Here is a 15,620-nt window from a genome sequence, read left to right as displayed (position 1 = left end):
AAAACACATTTAAATAAATAAAAACATGCATATGCCAGAGACTGCAACTAGAGCATTTTAGAAATAAGTGGTGAAAAAGAAAACGCAACACATCTCAGTTTTTTAACCAGCAAAAAGAAACAAAGACATAATAAAACACCCGCTCTCAAAGTTGCCGAAATGATCACAGGCATGGCTGAGGTCAGGCAGGACACAAGCCCCCCTCGCTCGCTCCGCTGGGACTAATTCTCTAATGACAGGTGGGACTGACCTTCAGAAGAGAGGTACAGGGTCTCAGAACACCATGCAGCCGGCCTGCCGCCTCCGCACAGGCGCGGGCCCTCCCGCCTCTCTCCCGAGGTAAAGGTTGCCCCTCAAAGTCAGTAAGGAACTCACGGTAATGGATTGCAAAGTCAAGGATCTAATGCAAATCTAAGCATTTGCTTATACACTCCGAAGTCTCGACAGATTAAGTTTGGGAGTATTTTCATAGATCAGATCTACATAATCTAATGGAGGTGATTTCAGGAACACAGCCACGCTTCCTGCCGCCAAAGTGCTTCTCCTGGCCAATAACGTCCATAAGGCACGCGTTTTTGTTTGAATTTTTTTTTTATTTCATCCAATTTATAGAGCCCTGTTGAGAGGTTTTAAATAATATTCTGCTTCTGCAGCGAGGCCTTTGTCTTGGCCCACGCGCCGGGAGAAGCGGCTGATTCGGAGGGAAGGGACCCTCGGCTCTGTTAAGCTTATGTAATGTAATTGACTTTGTTAAAGGACGCTTAGGAATCGCGCGGTTTACATCTCGGGAGAGCTTAATACATCGCCCACCCGAGGTTGCCCTGGTTAAATGTTTCCTTTTAAAAGGCGCAGCGGCAGGCTCGTCACCGCACGGGCTCCCGCCCTCCCGGGCTGACATGGGCTCCGAAGGCCCGCTGTCAGCCAGGGACAGAGAGCCAGGAGAACTCCCCGCCTGTCTGCTGACAAAGGAGCCTGTCCCGAGGCCAGGGCGAGACTGCCCCGGGCTGATGTCTCTGGGGACATCGGAAAAGATTAGACTCTTAAATACTTCAATGTTCCTCATGCAAGTCATTTTTTTTTCCAGATATAAAGTGTGCCCGCACCTGCAGGGTCGATGGGGAGGGGACGTGCTGGCTGTAACCAGCCGCCAGCTCTTGCCCACTCCACTGCTTGTCCTGTGTGGCCTTGGATGTATTGCTTGACCTCTCTGAGCCCCCCTGTCCTCTGGTGTGACCTCGGGCCAACAGCACCAGAGGCTGGCTTGGTGACGGCAGGCACGGATGCGGAGCACCACTGGCGGGGCTGGCATCACAGAGACAGATGCTTGTGTCCTCGCCACGCTCCGGGGACTTCCTGTCCGCCCCCTGAGGCCCCGCGCGCAGTCAGACAGCAGAATGCGTGAAGAAAACCCACCAGACGCCCGCAGAGAGCGTGCGACAGGGAGGTGCTTCTTTAGAGAGGGCGAGCGGGGTCGGCCTTGCTGAACACGGGCCTGCAGGAGGGGGGGCCTGCAGGAAGGGGGGCCCTGCAGGCAGAGAACCGGGGACCCTGCAGGAGGGGGGCCCTGCAGGCAGAGAACCGGGGGCCCTGCAGGAGGCGGGGCCCTGCAGGCACAGAACCAGGGGCCCTGCAGGAGGGGGGGCCTGCAGGAGGGGGGCCCTGCAGGCACAGAACCGGGGGCCCTGCAGGAGGGGGGCCCTGCAGGCAGAGAACCGGGGGCCCTGCAGGAGGGGGGCCCTGCAGGCAGAGAACCGGGGGCCCTGCAGGAGGCGGGGCCCTGCAGGCACAGAACCAGGGGCCCTGCAGGAGGGGGGCCTGCAGGAGGGGGGCCCTGCAGGCACAGAACCGGGGGCCCTGCAGGAGGGGGACCCTGCAGGCAGAGAACCGGGGGCCCTGCAGGAGGGGGGCCCTGCAGGCAGAGAACCGGGGGCCCTGCAGGAGGGGGGCCCTGCAGGCAGAGAACCGGGGGCCCTGCAGGAGGGGGGCCCTGCAGGCAGAGAACCGGGGGCCCTGCAGGAGGGGGGGCCTGCAGGAGGGGGGGCCTGCAGGAGGGGGGCCTGCAGGCACAGAACCAGGGGCCCTGCAGGAGGGGGGGCCCTGCAGGCACAGAACCGGGGGCCCCTCCAGGTGCCAGCGCTCTAGGCGGCGGAGCAGGCATCAGGCGCTTGCAGGCGGGGCAGCGGGACAGAGCGGAAGGAGACAGGCACAGCGGAGCCAGGTGACGCTGCGCCCCCCAGGCCTTGGAGAAGGGCTTGGACTTTATTCCAGGGCAGTGGGATCCACCCAGTGTTTTCAGAATGGAAACAACTCGAATGAGCCAGTGAACGGAGAGAAATGAATGAGTGAGGCCCATGAAAGAATTTCTGAAAAGCCTATGCAGTGTGCCTAACCGGTGGACGCAGACAACAGTGTGCGGAAGGCAGGAAGGGGTAGGAGCAGGAAGGATGGGGTCAATGGAGGAAAAAAGGGGGGAACATCTGCCCGACTGCTGTGGCTCGGTGGATTGAGTGTCGTCCCATGGACTGAGAGGTCCAGTTCGATTCCGGTCAGGGCACACACCCGGGTTGCCGGCTCGATCCCCAGTACGGGGTGCGCAGGAGGCAGCGATCGATGTTTCTCTCTCACATTGATATTGCTATCTCTCTCTCCCTTCTTCTCACTCTAAAAAAAAAATCAATAAAAAGGGGGAACATCTGTAATGCTTTCAACAATAAAGCTAAGTTTTAAAAAAATAAAATAAACTGTTCAAAAAGCCTATGCAAATTGCCCTGACTGGGTAGCTCAGTTGATTAGAGCATCATCCCAATACGCCAAGGTTGCAGGTTCAGTCTCCAGTCAGGGCACATACGAGAAGTAACCAATGAAGGCATCAATAAGTGGAATAAGAAATCGATGTCTCTCTCTCTAACATCAATCAATCAATCAATTTTTAACGCGCACATAACAGCGAAAGGAGCTGTGTTCTTTATTCCCCTCTTGTTCCGTGCGAGTCCAAAGCTAAGGGAACGGTAGGTCTGGCAGGGGCAGTAGAGACTGGATGGGCTCGGGCACGCCCAGCTTGGGACGCTGAGAGAGGTCGCCTGCAAGCAGACCAAGTCACGGGGTTAGTCATCCCTCCTCGGGCCTGAGCTCACAACTCTAATTGCTGAATGTCATTGTAAAGAAGCCCTCTAGCCCTGGTCGTGAGGGCTCAGCGGTAGAGCGTCAGCCCAGGGACCAAAGAGTCACGGGTTCCATTCCGGCCAAGGGCACATACTTTGGTGGCAGTCGGTCCCCGGCCCCGGTCAGAGTTGTGTAGGAGGCAGCCAGTCGACATCTCTCTCACATTGATGTTTCTCTCTCTCTCCCTCCCTTCCACTCTATCCGAAGGTAAATGGGAAAATATTCTCGAGTGAGGATAAAAATTTTAAGAAAAAGAAGCCCTGTGAAGCCAGGTGGAAAGAGCAGACACACCCCTCCTTGCGGGATGCGCTCTGTACAGGGTTGTCATAGTCTGCGCATGAGCACAGGTGGCTTGGAATGCAACTTGTATCGCAAGCAGCACAGACAGACAGGCCTTCCGACGTCACAGGAACAATCTGTGAGCTTCAAGCAGTCATCACACATCAATATATACAAACTTCCGTGAAATGCAAGACAGCAAAAAAGATGTTTTAATTATAATTTTTATTGTGTGTGCACTTAAGTATATGTTAACAACCAGATGAATAAATGGACTGTCCTGAGTTTATTTTCCAAAAAGTCAAAACACTTTGGGGGGACGCTTCTCAGTGAGGAAGTAGGGGATACGCTCCTATTAGGGGTCGTCTCATGGTTAGGCATGGGGCACTTTCATAAACTCCTCCCTGCTGGAGATACTCAGCGTGGCTGTAGTGTGTCTGATCCAAGCCGCTCTGACTCAGGATGTCAGCTCTCTCTGACCCCGGCTTGAGCTGACCTTGATCTTGGTTCTTGACCTCTGTGACCTCTCAGCTCTCACCTGCTCCTCTTTGTTAAACTGTTAGGGCTGTATGAAACGGATCCGGGAATGGGACAGTGAGCTCCCCATCACTGAGAGTGTGCAAGCAAATGCCAGAGGGTCACTCACAGAAAAGGTGTACAAGTTTCCCCTGGGAAGGCAGCCCTGCAGGTCCGTGAGTTCGAGGGCTGCCCAGGGTGAGATTCTGCAGGCAGAGCCAGGGGGCCGGAGGGGGCCGGGGGCCGAGTGTGGGACCCTTCCAGCTCTCTCCCCGGATATACATTTCACTCCAGCCCTGGAATTAACCTCTGCCTGCCAGCCTGGGGCTCTTCCAATCTCAGTGCCAAATCAATCCTGCCCGCGGGCGTAAGGAACATAGGCCTGAAGGCAAAGCTAAAGCTACCCAATGGGAAGAGAGCGCAGCCTCGCAGGCAGTCCTAGCTTGGGGCCTGGATCAATTCTTCTGTGCAGAGGTCTGGGCACCCACGTGCTTCCATCCCTGTCTGGCTGACTAACTTCCAGCACACATCCCCCCAGCCCTGCCAGGAAGCCCCGTCCCCCAACCACCGCATGGCCGGGCCAGACCTACGAGCTCCGCCCATTGTCCCCTGGAGCTGTCAGGCCTCAGTGTCACCCCTGTCTGTAGAGAAGGCATCGTCCCCAAAGCCAGCACTTACTCAAGGGAGCAAGGAGTGGTCAGTTTCTTTGAATCTCCATGTTGGGGCTATGTTAGTCAGATTAGGTATAGGCTCGGCACTGTGACAGAGTCACCGACGTGTGGCCCTAAGTAACAGAGAAGTGTGTTGCTCTCTCACGTGACAGTCCAGAGCAGCATGGGAGCTCTGGGACTCCACGTGGGGGGGGGGGCAAGCTGGTGGGGTGACCCTGCTGCTTTCAACATGGGGCTCTGTCTCTGGATTCAGGCTGGGTGCCCCCAGGTTCTCAGCCGTAGGTGTGACATTGCGGCTCATCTTATAGCCCATTGTCCATGGGCAGGAGCAGAATCCTGGCCGCCATAGGTGTCCATGTCCCCACCCCAAAACCTGTGGGCATGCTACCTTACATGGCAAACAGGCCTGGAAGATGTGACTAAGGTTCAGGGTTTTGAGATGAGGCAAAACCCTGGCCCCTATCCAGGAGGGATCAAAGCAATCATGTGAATCCGGAAAAGTGGACAATAGTCAGTCCTGGCTATAGTCAGCCCGAGAAGGTCACAAGAGAGAAAGGGTCAAAGACATGCAGGCTTTGAGGGTGGAAGAAGGGGACCGCAGGCCAGTGCAAGCCACCCCTGGTTGCTGGACGGGGTGGGAAAATGGATTCTTCCCTGGAGTCTCCAGAAGGAACCTAACCTTGCCGACTCCTCCATTTCAGCCCCGTGACACCTGCACCAGGATCTGAGCGTCAGAACTGTCAGAGGAGAAAGTGGTGTTGTTTTAAGCCAAGAAGTCTGTAATTTGTTACAGTCACAAAACGAAGCTGGTGCACCCAGTCACATGACCCTACCTAGCTGCAAGAGAAGCTGGGAAATGCAGTCTCTGTCTCAGTGGCCTTGTCGCTCCCTTGAGTGTGGGAGTCTCTCTCCTGCACCTCTGTGAGGCCACAGGAAACTCAGAGAATGGGCTCAGGCCCTCTCTGCAGTCCCCAGTCCATATATGCAGGATGAAGGCCCATCTGTGGTTGCTCAGCACGCGGCTGTGAGCAGGAAATCTGTCAGGCACACTCCCAGGATGCCCGCTGGAAAGTGGGGCAGCAGCACACTCTGGCTTCAGGTCCCCAAGGTGATCAAGGGTCTCTCAGTCCCCATGACCCCAGCTGCGGCCTGAGGGAAAACGCAGGTGTGGTCCCTCCTCCAGTGCCCCAACATTTGATTCCCCTGCACCCTCTCTCTTCGCCTCCGGCTCGGAGGTTCCTCTGGTCTGTGAGAAGAGCTTCTTCCCATCCTCCTGAGAGCGGAGGTGAGACCGCGGCACAGTTGCTGTCTGACCCCCAGAGGATGCTCGAAGGAAGTTCATGGAATAAATACGCTGAAAAGATGGCCAAACAGGATTAGGAAGAGGAGGAAACTGAGGCTGGACAGGTTACACTAGTAGCAGCCACACACCCTGCACCCCTTTTGCTTAAGGACGGGAGTCTAAGCAGACATCCAACAGCGAGGGTCAGTGGCTGGCCACCATCCAGGGTGCAGGGGCTGGAATCAACCCTCCCCTTCAGTCAGCCTGGAGCAGTGGCCACCCCTCCCCGCCAGCTCTTGGACGTGCGTCCTTCTAAGTTGTGCATCCAATTCTCCTGACAGGGGGGTAGCTGCTTGATACCACACTCCTCCCCTTACCCTGTGTCGCGTCCTCGGCCCCCTGCTTATGCCTCCGAAGTCCCCAAACTTCCTAAGGAAACCCAAGCTAGGATGTGTGACCAGCCAAGAGACAGGGCTGATAAGTGGCACGGTCAGAATTCAACATGAGGGGGTCTGGGGACACAGACTCACGTAACCGCCTCTGACAACCATGCCACCGGATAGGGACGCCCCGTGATCGGTGTCTTCTGGCGGATTCCTCTCCACTGTGGGGAAATAACAAGCCTGCATCCCCCTGGCCGGGCAGACTCCTCTCTCCTGGGTCGTCCCGAGAACCAGCATCCGCATCCACATTGAATTCGGCCACCGGACACTATGCAGACCTCCTGCGACGCGCCAGCGCAGGACACCGTGCAGGACAGTGGCCCTGGAGGTGCTCCCGCTCGGGGGACGGGCAACAGCCAAGGAAACAGAAGAGTAGCCACAACCATCTCTCCTGGGCACCTGCACAGGGAAGGGAGCCGCTGTGCCTGCCTCTGAAGGAAGTTCAGAGAATTCCGTGAGAAATGGGCACTCGCGCGGGGCCTGTCGTTACTATTGTTTGATACTCACTCATGCCGACGTATACGCAGCAATGACACATCCCGGCAAACCTACACATCTGTTACAGCATGCCCATTTTACGGATGGGGAAGCTGAGGCCCGGAGAGATCGATAACTAGCCTGAGGTCACACTGCTGCCCTGTTGGGCTTTGAATGCCAACCCCTGGGCTCACATGGACTCACCGCTCAGCCCTGGCTTCTCGGACACACTCAGGAGCATTGCTCGGGAAGTGTTTGCATCCCGCCTGTGTTTCTGTGAACCCCTCTAGGTCCCCCCACAGCGGGATCACTGCGGTGCTCACTGCGTGACCTTGCTGGGCAGGCACAGAAAACTGTGGGCCAGGCCACCCCGCCCCAGCTCCGGAAGCGCAACCATTTGTCGCCCGGGCCTGGGTATTTCTTTGGCTCTGGGTACGTGACTGCCCCCAGCAAAGGCTTCACGCCATTCTGGTCAGCTCAGAGCTCCCCTCTCTTTGTGGTCCTGGAGTTTCAGAGGCAAAGCCCCGCCTGGCCTATTCTTCAAAGGCAGGGAGGTGCTAGGGATGCTCCCCGAGCCACAAGGGAGGAACACACTCCGCATCCCCTGTGGTTCCCACTTCACCCCAGCGAGCCAGATGACACCCATGTTCTAGGCCCCTCTCGCTCCCACCTCCCTCATACGTCACCTCCTCTAGGAAGCCCTCCGCGTCTGCTCCAGCCCCGCACAGTCTTTCTTGCAGCCCATGTTTATCCTTAGTGCCTCCCACTGACGTTCTCCGGCACAAGTGGTTCTTTCGTTACGTGCTATGTCGCCCCCCCCCCCCCAAAGCTCCCTGAGGACAGCGACCAGAGCTTAAGTCTCTGGATGTCACCGCCCAGCAAACAGGCTTGGCAAACAGTAGGTGCACCCAAAGGGACTTGCTGATTCACTGAGTGGTGAACTCCTATGCATCCTTCAACACTTAGGAGCCACGAACCCCAGGAGGCCTTGAAAGGAAGGAGCAGGACAGACTAACATCTAGGTCCCCAGCTCTCAGCATGGAGTAGTTTACAGGTTGAGTCTGCATCGCCCTTTTCCCTAGGCCCTTCGACTCTCTCCCCCATCACAGCGTGTGGTGGACGCAAAGTCGTACGTCCTTACACAGAGAATCTGTCTCTCTCCGACACTTCTGTTCCCTAGCACACAACAAATGCTCAGTAAATACTCGATTACAGAATCACAGAATGAAGGCATTAGTCCCTTTTCTCCTCCTCAGCCCCCCTTGACTTATTCAACCAAACTGTATGGTTCCTGCCACACCCCAGCACTCCATTGGCCCTGGGGGTGAGGAGGGTTACATACATATTCTCTGGCCTCAAGGGGGCGGCAGAAAAAGAAACTGATGGATAGTAAGCCCGGGTGCTGCATCCACTCCACCCTAGCGCTGTGCATGTTGGGTGACCTCCTTGCATTGCTCCAGTGAGAACAAAGGGTTATCCAGCCCAAGTCAGTTGTCCAAGGTCACAGAACGAATAAGCGTTGGGAGCTTCTGCTTGACCAAGGACTGTCAGACCCTGAAGCCCACCTCACTGGAAGACTTAAAACAGTTAAAAAAGAAGTCGGGGGGGGGGGGGAGAAATATCTGTAACAAAAATAAATTAATTAATTAAAAAAATTTTTTTTAAACAATAGTAAGTAGCTGGGTACGAAACTACAAGACAGAAACACAAATGGCCATTGCCGAGTAAAGAGACAGGTTACCACCGGCAGGGCCGGGGACAGAGGACCAACAGGAGGAAGAGGCACAGTGACAGGGAGGGCAGAGTCACGCAGCTCCGGATGGGCGGGGCCAGCCGCCAGGCCACCATGAGGGGTTGTCCAGAATGTGCACAAGGGCACCAAGACAAAGGGCACTCTTCCCGTCACAGACAATGACAATGTCCACAACGACAATCTTTGGACAGATGGAAGGGGCATTTCCCCTAATTCACAAAGGGGTGCTCACTGGGCTGGAGGCAGTCCGGGCCCCAGCTCAGATCTCAGCCCCAACAACTCTGATCTCAGCCCCCAACAACTCTGATCTCAGCCCCAACAACTCAGATCTCAGCCCCAACTCAGATCTCAGCCCCAACTCAGATCTCAGCCCCAACTCAGATCTCAGCCCCAACAACTCTGATCTCAGCCCCAACAACTCAGATCTCAGCCCCAACAACTCAGATCTCAGCCCCAACTCAGATCTCAGCCTCAACTCAGATCTCAGCCCCAACAACTCTGATCTCAGCCCCAACAACTCAGATCTCAGCCCCAACAACTCAGATCTCAGCCCCAACTCAGATCTCAGCCTCAACTCAGATCTCAGCCCCAACAACTCAGATCTCAGCCCCAACAACTCAGATCTCAGCCCCAACTCAGATCTCAGCCCCAACTCAGATCTCAGCCCCAGGATGATGATGAGTCAGAACAGGACAAGTCCTACCACAGGAGCTCAGTGCTAGGACTCAGACCAGGCTGGAGCCGCACACGGAGGAACCCCAGTTATCTGAACAGGGGCACCCGCTGTTCACTTTATTCGTATCAGTGAGACCAGATACCACCTTAATGTTCAACCTCAAGGGATGGTCCAATGGACCACCATATGCTGTCAAAATGGGATTCTCTACAGCTGTGTTTTCAATGGCATTTTCAAAAACATTGTCATAGCTTCAGAAATGTTCATGCCATAAAAAAAAAAAAGTGGAAAAGAAGCAAGATGCAAAACTCTTTATACAGTCTTTCTTAGATACACACACACGTCTATAAAGATATAATTTCCAAGTTTTCTGTAACACACGTGTATTATTGCTTCAACTGACGAGAAGCGAAGTCTTTACATGTATAGTTTTCCAAGGACCCGGGACCCTGTTTCAGAACTCAGAGAGTAAGTAGCATGGGGTCCTTGGTTCTGACTTGCTGTTGGGGTTCCGGCAGCCCATCCTACACCACGTCCAGGACTCAGGTCCCTGGAGACCAATCTGGTGTCCTGTCTACAGGCCTGTGGCACCCTCCCCCGCGGTGGCGTGAGTCTGAGCCTGCCATGCCCTAACGTCCCTTGCTCTAGCGTGCCATCTATAGTCAGCTGTGGGGGGACGGCACTCCCTGCTACACACCAGATGTCCCCCTGACATTTTCCTAATGACCACCACCCTGTGACGACCCAACTGGATTCCCGGTCTCTGCTCATTAGAAAGCGATGATGGTGTGGGGTGAGGGTGTGGTTAAAGTCATTAGAATGAGTTTTAAAGTCTTGGAAGGCAGCCCTGGCCGGTTTGGCTCAGCGGTTAGAGCGTTGGCCTGTGGTCCAGAGAGACCCGGGTTCGGTTCCCACTAAGGCACGTACCTCGGTTGCAGTTTGTCCCCGGCCCTGGTTGGTTATGAGGGTGGCAGCCACTCGATGTGTCCCTTTCGATGTTTCTCCCTCTCTCTCTCTCTTCTTCTCTCTCCCTCCCACTCTATCTGAACAAAAAATGGAAAAATATCCTCGGGTGAGGATATCTTCGGGTGAGGATTAAAAAAATTTTTTATTTTAAATGAAAAAATAAAGTCTCCGAAGGCAGAGAGGAGAAACCTCTTTTACAGCCTTTTCTGGGGCTGAAGTGCGGAGGCGGGGCGCCCCAGAAGGGCAGCAGGAAGGCTGGAGAAGGACGAGAAACCAGCGGAAAGACGTAAGAATCTCAGAGCTGGAAGGGACCGCAGGACGAGAGCCGGGCCCCGGGCATGGGCCCCTGGGAGGGGAGAGGAGGGAGCACCAAGATCCCCAGTTTCCCACTGAAAGCTGACTGTCAGGACCCTGCCCCCCCCGAACCAGGACAGAACCTCAGGCTCTCCCCAACCCACTACGTTTTCTTAGGAAACCTTTCTTTTTATTATTATTTCTTTCTTTATTGATTTTAGAGAGAGAGATAGAAACATCGATGAGAGAGAACATTGATTGGCCGCCTCCCGCATGCCCCCCGCTGGGGATCGGGCCCACAACCTGGGCATGTGCCCTGACCAGGAATCGAACCAGCATCCTCTTGGTGCAGGGATCGATGCTCAACCACTGAGCCACACCAACCGGGCAGAAAATCTTTTTTAATTGAAATTTCTAGTTACAAATTTATCTCGAAATAATGTTAAAAAATTAGAAATGTAATTCTGCCAATCCTTCCCCCACCCCCCATAAGAGCTGTTTACATTGTTTCCGGTTCCCTTGCATCGGTTCACAATCCAGCCCCTCTTCCCTTTTGACCGGTGACTGCTCCTTCTCCAGCCTGCACTCTGACGGTGCCCCCTCGCCCGATGGTTTGGGAGGCCTCCTGGGCTCCCCCGTTCCTGGCACACACCGACGTCCCGCCCGTCCTGCCTTCCCGCAGCAGGCAGGGCCGTGTGCGTTCCTGGGCTGCCGCCTCCCCTAAGCACAGTTTCAGGCCAACACTTGTTGGAAGGAGATGCATTTGAACTCGCTGGAATAATGGCATAAAATACACATTTGCGATCGGTGTTTTGCTCAACATTCCATCAACCACTGTCTGTTTTTCAGCAAGAAAAAGCACACTTAACATTTTTATTTTTATTTTTTTTTTTAATTTTATTTATTTATTTATTTTTTTGTTACAGATATTTTACCTTTTTACCCCATTGGCACCCCCCACCCCCACCCCCTCCACCCTGTCCCCGGTTTAGTTGTCCATGTCCATTGGTCATGCATACATGCATATAAGTTCTGTGGTTTATCTCTTCCCACCCCCCACCCCCCACCCCCTCTTCTGAGGGATGTCAGTCTGTGCCCTACTTCCATGTGTCTGGGTCTACTGTATTCCTCAGACTGTTATGTTCATTATATTCCTTATATAAGTGAGATCATGCGGTATTTGTCTTTTTCTGCTTGGCTTCTTTCACTTAGGATAATACTTTCCAGGTCCCTCCATGTCGTCTCAAAGGATAAGAGATCTTTCTTTCTTACCGCTGCATAGTATTCCATTGTGTATATGTACCACAGCTTTTTGATCCATTCGTCTACTGATGGACACTTGGGCTGTTTCCAGATCTTAGCTATTGTAAATAGTGCTGCTATGAACATGGGGGTACATATATTCTTCCTGATTGGTGTTTCAGGCTTCTTAGGGTATATTCCCAGCAGTGGGATCACTGGGTCAAATGGAAGTTCAATTTTTAATTTTTTGAGGTAGCACCATATTGTTTTCCACAGCGGCTGCACCAGTCTGCATTCCCACCAGCAGTGTATTAGAGTCCCCTTTTCTCCACACCCTCGCCAACACTTGTTGTTTGATGATTTGTTGATGGCGGCCATTCTGACAGGTGTGAGATGATACCTCATAGTTGTTTTAATTTGCATCTCTCTGATGATTAGTGATGTTGAGCATTTCTTCATGTGTCTCTTGGCCATTTGTATGTCCTGTTTAGAGAGGTGTCTATTCAGCTCCTCTGCCCATTTTTTAATTGGGTTCTTTGTCTTCCTTTTGTGGAGTTGTATGAGCACTCTGTATATATTGGAAATTAACCCCTTATCTGATACATCATTGGCAATGATGTTCTCCCATACAGTGGGTTGCCTTTCCATTTTGATGATTGTTTCTTTTGCTGTGCAGAAGCTTTTTAGTTTGATGTAGTCCCATGTGTTCATTTTCTCCTTTATTTCTGTTGCCTTAGGTGATGTATCAGTGAAAATTCTGCTCCGTATGATGTCCGAAATTTTGTTGCCTACATTTTCTTCTAGAATTTTTATGGATTCACGGGTCACATTTAAGTCTTTTATCCATTTCGAGTTTATTTTTGTGTATGGTGTAAGTTGATGGTCTAGTTTCATTTTTTTGCATGTAGCTGTCCAATTTTCCCAACACCATTTATTAAAGAGGCTGTCTTTACTCCACTGTATGCTCTTGCCACCTTTGTCAAATATTAATTGAGCGTATTGCCTTGGGTCCATTTCTGGGTTTTCAGTTCTGTTCCACTGGTCTATATGCCTGTTCTTGTGCCAGTACCAGGCTGTTTTGGTTACCGTTGCTTTGTAGTATAACCTGATATCTGGTATTGTGATCTCTCCAACTTTGTTCTTCTTTTTCAAGATTGCTGTGGCTATTCGGGGTCTTTTTTGGTTCCATATAAACTTTTGAAGTATTTGTTCTAGTTCTATGAAATATGTCATTGGTATTTTGATGGGGATTGCATTGAATCTATAGATTGCTTTGGGTAGTATGGACATTTTAATTATGTTAATTCTTCCAATCCATGAACAGGGTATGTGCTTCCACTTTTTCATATCTTCCTCTATTTCTTTTTTCAATGACCTGTAGTTTTCTGCAAATAGGTCTTTTACTTCTTTGGTTAAGTTTATTCCTAGGTATCGTAATTTTTTTGGAGCGATGGTAAATGGGATTGTTTTTTCAGTTTCTCTTTCTGTGAGCTCATCATTGATGTACAAGAATGCCGTCGATTTCTTGACGTTAATTTTGTATCCTGCTACTTTGCCAAATTCATTTATTAAGTCTAATAGATTTTTGATGGAGTCTTTAGGGTTTTCTATGTACAATATCATGTCATCTGCAAATAATGACAGTTTCACTTCCTCCTTTCCAATTTGGATCCCTTTTATTTTTTCTTCATGTCTGATTGCTGTGGCTAAGACTTCCAGTACAATGTTAAATAAGAGTGGCGAAAGTGGACATCCCTGTCTTGTTCCTGTTCTTAAGGGAAATGTTTTTAGTTTCTGTCCATTGAGTATGATGTTGGCTGTAGGTCTTTCATATATGGCCTTTATTATGTTGAGATATGATCCCTCTATTCCTACATTGCTGAGCGTTTTTATCAGAAATGGATGCTGGATTTTGTCGAATGCTTTTTCAGCATCTATTGATATGATCATGTGGTTTTTATTCTTCATTTTGTTGATGTGGTGTATCACGTTTATTGATTTGCGAATATTGTACCAGCCTTGCATCCCTGGAATGAATCCCACTTGGTCATGGTAAATAATTTTTTTGATGTATTTCTGGATCCGATTTGCTAGTATTTTGTTCAGGATTTTGGCGTCTATGTTCATCAGGGATATTGGCCTGTAGTTTTCTTTCTTCGTAGTAGCACACTTAGCATTTTTAATGGCTGCATAGTATTCCATCCAATCCCAATCCACACGTGTCCATGGAGCATCTGCTGTACGCAGCACCGTGCTAGGCACGGGGAATCTAAGCAGACATGTGGTTCGCATCCCACCCTCTGGCTCGGAGACCAGCACGCTGGCACTCACAGATTCGGAGCATCGTGGGAAGTCAGTGTGCATGTACTGAGTCAGCCCTTTGATGGGAAAACAGGCACAGAGGCAAGTCTCTAGGGGAGCCTGTCTGCTCCCCGGAATCCAGACCCAAAGCCCAGGCCTCTTCCCAGCACACCTCCTTCCCCGAGAAACGACCAAGGAACATGCTTCTTCATTAGCAAGACTTCTAAATCAAACCAAAGCATTCAACATTTTAAAGTTTGATCAACTGAGAAACAAGGATATTAAATATGATTAAAGATGATTGCATTTGAGGGTACAGGCTGTTCTTCCATTACCTGCTTTGATTAAAAAAAGCGATCTGGGCTGTGGGGTAGAAAAGTTAAATGCGACAGGGGCAAAAAGGCTTCGAGCTGGCTGGCTTCCTCCTTTCTGTGAGAAGGGAGCAAGTTTCAGGGGGGTCCGTCACCCCATCACAAGCGCCAGCTTCGACATGACGCTCTCCCCTCCCTCCTTAATTGCAAAATATAAGAGCAACTGGGAAGAAGAGGAAGTTATTCCTGTGGTTCCTTAGGGGCCAGCTTGGATTCCTCAGCTGAAAGTGGATGGATGCCGTTTCGAAGCCTAAATAGTAATACGGCTTTTTTTGTCTTTAGGATATGAGGGGGAAATTCTTCCTAACATTGTTTGCGTTGTACTATCTCAGTGGCTCTTCTGCTGGCTCTTTTTCCAGGGATGGTGATTATTATTACCGCTCTGTCCCCGGCCCATGCTGCACCCCTTCCCTGCTGAGCTCTGCGGTGGTGAACTGGAGGGAGCTTCTCAGAGTGGCTGGGACGTTATGCGGATCAAAATGGATCTGGACACCGGGGCACAATGGTGGAGGGCAGGAGGCTCTTTCCAGCAATGCTGAATGTCATATTCTTGAGAGGTGAAATAAATGAGAGAGAGAGAGAGAGAGAGAGAGAGAGAGAGAGAGAGAGAGAGAGAGAGAACGTGCCTGGATAACAGCTCACTTATCTCCACCGTCTAATTGAAGACTTGGCTGAGACTCAAAGCTTGGTGCCGACCCAGCTCAGCCCTCAGGCTGCTCCATCCCCACCCGAGGGAAAAATGATCCATCACAGAGCTTTCGTGTTCGTGAAAGCTGACACTGTGCTGAAGAGGAGGGGGCTCTGAAAACAGTTTTCGTCCAAATCCTTTAGAGACCTAGTGGGGACCGTCATCTCAACTACAAATACTGGAAACCAGATGTTTGCAAACAGGAACACTGGGCTCGGCCTCCGAGTGGGTGTGCACTTGGCCTCGGCTAGTTACTTTGACCGAAAGTGTGGAATGACTTTGTTTCCCCAGGGTTGTGACGGTGGGGGCTTAAATCGGGGGCTTTGCAGGGTCCGCTTCAGCCTGAGATTTCCAAGTTCAGCAAGTAAAAGCACAAGATGGCCAGTGAAATGGAGTTGATTTTAGTATAAGTATGTCCCGTGCAATACTTGTCTGAAATGCACATGTTGTCAGGGGTCCCGTGTTCTATCTGGCAGCCCTGGGCAGGAGTCTAGCTGTG

The sequence above is a fragment of the Molossus molossus genome, unplaced genomic scaffold, assembly GCF_014108415.1.
Source record: "Molossus molossus isolate mMolMol1 unplaced genomic scaffold, mMolMol1.p scaffold_m16_p_1, whole genome shotgun sequence".
In the NCBI taxonomy this organism is placed as follows: Eukaryota; Metazoa; Chordata; class Mammalia; order Chiroptera; family Molossidae; genus Molossus; species Molossus molossus.
This window is presented reverse-complemented; position numbering follows the sequence as displayed.